Here is a 4,539-nt window from a genome sequence, read left to right on the forward strand (position 1 = left end):
TCGAACCCGACAACCTCATTGCTCATGGTGACTAACAAAGTTGCGCGGCGACTCAGTGCATCAGCTACCTTGTTCTGTTGCCCTGACTTATGTTTTAGTACGAACGTGAATTCCTGCAAAAACGAGATCCACCTAGCATGCACACGGTTAATGTTAGCTTGACTATTAATGAATTTGAGAGCTTGATGGTCCGTGTAAAGTATGAATTCCCTTTGAATCAAATAATGTCGCCAGTGCCGCAGTGCCTGGACCACCGCGTATAACTCGATCTCATATGTAGACCACTTCTTACGTGCATCGCTAAGTTTCTCGCTGTAGAAGGCTACCGGCCTACCTTCTTGAGACAAAACTCCCCCAATTCCGACATATGAGGCATCACATTCGACTTCAAATAGTTTGTCGAAGTTGGGAAGTACAAGAACCGGGGTCGTGGATAATCTGCACTTGATTTCGGCAAAGCTCCTGTCGGCTTCGTCAGTCCACTGAAACTGCCCTTTCTTCATGCAATCTGTGATTGGTGACACAATGGTACTGAAATTTTTCACGAACCGACGATAGAATGTCGCCAGTCCATGAAAACTTCGCACTTCGTGAATATTTGTAGGAACCGGCCATTCTCTGATTGCCTTCACCTTTTCCTCATCCACCCGAATGCCCGTGGATGTGACAACAAAACCCAGAAACAATAGGCTATCAGTCATGAAGCTGCACTTTTTTAAATTGAGATACAGTTTATTTTTAGTGAGCACTTGAAGGACCTTCTTGAGGTGTTCCATATGGGTGGTTTCGTCTTGACTGTATATCAAAATATCATCGAAGTAAACCACAACGAACCGCCCAATGAAAGGTTTCAGAACTTGGTTCATCAATCTCATAAATGTGCTAGGCGCATTCGAAAGCCCGAAGGGCATGACCATCCATTCGTATAATCCTTCCTTGGTCTTAAAGGCTGTTTTCCACTCATCACCCGACCGTATTCGAATCTGATGGTAGCCGCTCCTTAGGTCCAATTTAGAGAATATTTTTGCACCCTCTAGCATGTCCAACATATCGTCCAACCGTGGTATAGGAAACCTGTATTTTATGGTGATTTTGTTGATGGCTCGGCTGTCAACACACATGCGCCAACTCCCATCTTTCTTTGGAGTTAATAGAGCTGGTACAGCACATGGACTCATGCTCTCCCGAATAAGACCCTTACGGATCAACTCCTCTACTTGTCCCTGCAGAATCTCGCACTCATTCGGACTCATTCGATAATGGGGACGATTCGGTAAACTGGACCCAGGGACAAAGTCGATATGGTGTTGGATATCCCGCATGGGGGTAACCCATCGGGAAGGTCATCGGGCCAGATTTCTTTGAATTCATGTAGCAGGGGCCTTAGTCTTTCAGGGATGTTGGTAGGCTCGAGTTCTTCCCCTTTTACAATTAATGCATAAGTCTGTCCTGTTTCCTTTGATTCTTCCACGAAATCCCGTATGGTTAAGAGAAAACGGCCCTCCACTTTAGAAGTTTCAGGTAGTCCCTCTAGATCCATAGGGGCCAATATGGTCTTTCGACCATCCTTGACGAAGATATATATATTATCTCGCCCTTTATGATTGGCATCACGGTCAGATTGCCAGGGCCGACCGAGTAGTATGTGACATGCTTCCATGTCGACCACATCACATACTACTTCATCCTTATAATGTTTGCCAATTGAAAAGGATATGGTGCACCGTTCAGTTACCTTTGTTTCGCTGACCTTCTTGATCCAACCGATTGTATATGGAGAGGGATGACGCTCCGTTTTCAATTGTAATTTTTCCACCATGACCTTGGAGACGATGTTCTCGCTACTCCCACTATCAATGATCACGTCACAAACCTTTCGATTCACCGTACACCTAGTGCGGAAGATGTTATGCCGCTGTGGATGCACTTCTTTTCTTGGCGCATATAATAGTCGCCTCACGACAAGCGACTCGCCGTGATCTTGCTGAATCCAACCTGAATCATCTGCCTCGTCCTCGGTGGTATGCTCCTGTTCTTCAATATCTGGATCTTCATAAGCGTTATCAGCACTACCATCATTGATGGCGAGGTTTGCCACTTTTCGCTGGGGACAAGTATTTGATAGGTGGCCCGGTTGGCCACAACGATAGCAGTTATCGGGCCTTGGCCGAGCATAGGGGTTCGGGATTCTACTTGGACCAGCAATAGTCGATACGCCCCTTTAGGGTCTAGCTTGCCCGCTTCCCTGATCTCGGTTCTCAAACGTAAGAGGTTGAGTGCGTGCTCCTACGGGCTCCTTCCCCTTAGGCTGTGCAGTTCCTTGGGGTGGACCTGCCATAGGGATCCTTGCAGTAAGATAGGTCCGTGTGTTAGGACGTTCAAGTTGCGCTTCTGCCCGAGTAGCCAACTTGATCGCATCATTCATCGTCAAGACGGATTGCATCTGACCCGATCCTGGATAGCCATACGCAATCCACCGTTGAATCGGGCGACTTCTTGCGATTCGGTCTCGACCAAATCGTTACGCGCCGCCAGCGGTAAAATTCTTCGCGTATTCTCTCACCGACCGACTACCCTGCCGACAATTTTGGTATTGTTGGAATAATACCGATCGTAATCGCTAGGGAGGAATTGGGCATGTAGTAGCTGCATTGCCAGGTGTAAATTGGTGCTTTCGTCTACCTGGTTCGCGCGAGTTGCAGTTGTTCCTACCAAGCTGAAGCTCCTCCTTTCAACTTGTAGGCCACAAGCTTGACCTTCTTTGCTTCAGGGATGTCCATATAGTCGAAAAATTGCTCAACTTCAGAAAGCCAATCAAGGAAATTCTCAATGTGTAGTTGGCCATTGAAGCTAGGAATATCGACCCTCATCTTGAATTCTCGATCCGCTCGATCTACTCGATCGTCGCCATATCTGGGGTGTTGGAAGACTATGTCGTCGATTTCCTCCTCACTGGAGCCCCCTTCCTCAGGAATGACCCTTGGATGTATGCCGGTACTATCCTGCGATCAGGGCGATTAATTGGGGGTGGAGGATTGCCACCAGGAACACGGAGTTGCCTTAGGTTTTCCGCCAAGAGATCCGCTATGCGGTCGATGGAAGCCTGCAGCCCTTGCATGGCTTGCTAATTCTCTCGTTGCGCTACTTCAAAAGCTACTGCCGTTAAAGGTAAATTCCCTGGAGCACCGCCCATGGGATTGTTGCCCGACCCGTCGTTAGAAGCCATCAATCCGAGGAGAAACCTCGCTTTGATACCAAACTGACGCAGGGGAGGACGTGAGGTCGAGCACCGTCTTCCTCAAGAGGATAACTATTCCGAATCCACGGAACTTCTCTGGACTCCTCACAGAGACTTCTCGAATCCACGAGGAAAGAAAGCAGAAAATAGAAATAAATTCTAATAAATTCGAAATTGATTGATGAATACTTAAAAACGAGTTTACAACCCTTTAAATAAGGGTATCAAGCAATGGGAAAGAAATCATAATCAAACTACAACTCAAACTCCTAGAATCCGCGACTTACTATAAATAGTAAACTTACTATTTATAGACGGTCGTGATGTCTACTAGTGCGCAAGGTTTTCGGCCAAAAATAGTAAGTGTCCTATTTGGCTTCACCAAACCGTTCCCCTAATTATTCTAAGCTCTTTTCACGTTGGGCGCAACTCCTAAAGCCCAACGGATGAAGAGTTATAATCAAACTAAAACTTACTATTTATAGTAAAAACGAAATTAAAACAGGGAAACGACCGTCAATCAAGGGGTTTTTCGCAATTCCGGGCAGCGCAACCCGGCGTAGCTGGGTTGGTTGGCTAAAGTAGCTCGTTCTACCCCAAAATCATATATTTTACGTCAGCTAACTCATTCCGGATTGCGAGATACGCCCGATCTAAGGTCCGATGGTCCGGATCACTTCTGTCGTCGACCGGGCCTTTTCTGATCCATCTTGGCCATGAAACTGTCCGCGACCCGCTCTACATCAGTCCCCTCCACTTCAAAAGAACTCGTCCTCGAGTTCTCATCATGCGCTGGTTCATGATACTCGAACAAGTCCGCGACGTTGAAAGTCCGTGAGATCGCCATGTCATCTGGAAGATCAACAACATAAGCGTTGTCATTGATCTTTCGGATGATTGGTACCGGTCCAATCTTTTTATTCTTCAACTTGTTGTACGTTCCGGTCGGAAATCGTTCTTTGCGCAGATGGACCATTACTTGGTCACCCACCTCGAACACTTTTTGTCGCCGATGCTTGTCGGCTTGCTCCTTGTATTTTTCGTTCGAGACATGTAACTTGGTTTGTACTTCCGCATGAATGCCCATGATCTTGTCGGCCATATGTTCCGTTGCAATACTCATGCCTGGGAGCTTGGGCAGAGGGACCAAGTCCAGTGTGTGGCGAGGGACTCGTCCATAAATAACTTGGAACTGGGATTTCCCTGTCGAGCGGTTCACCATGTTGTTGAATGCAAACTCCGCTTGAGACAAAGCCAAATCCCACTGCTTCGATTTTTCTCCTGAAATACATCGAAGGAGG

This window comes from Magnolia sinica, unplaced genomic scaffold (genome assembly GCF_029962835.1).
Source record: "Magnolia sinica isolate HGM2019 unplaced genomic scaffold, MsV1 ctg250, whole genome shotgun sequence".
In the NCBI taxonomy this organism is placed as follows: Eukaryota; Viridiplantae; Streptophyta; class Magnoliopsida; order Magnoliales; family Magnoliaceae; genus Magnolia; species Magnolia sinica.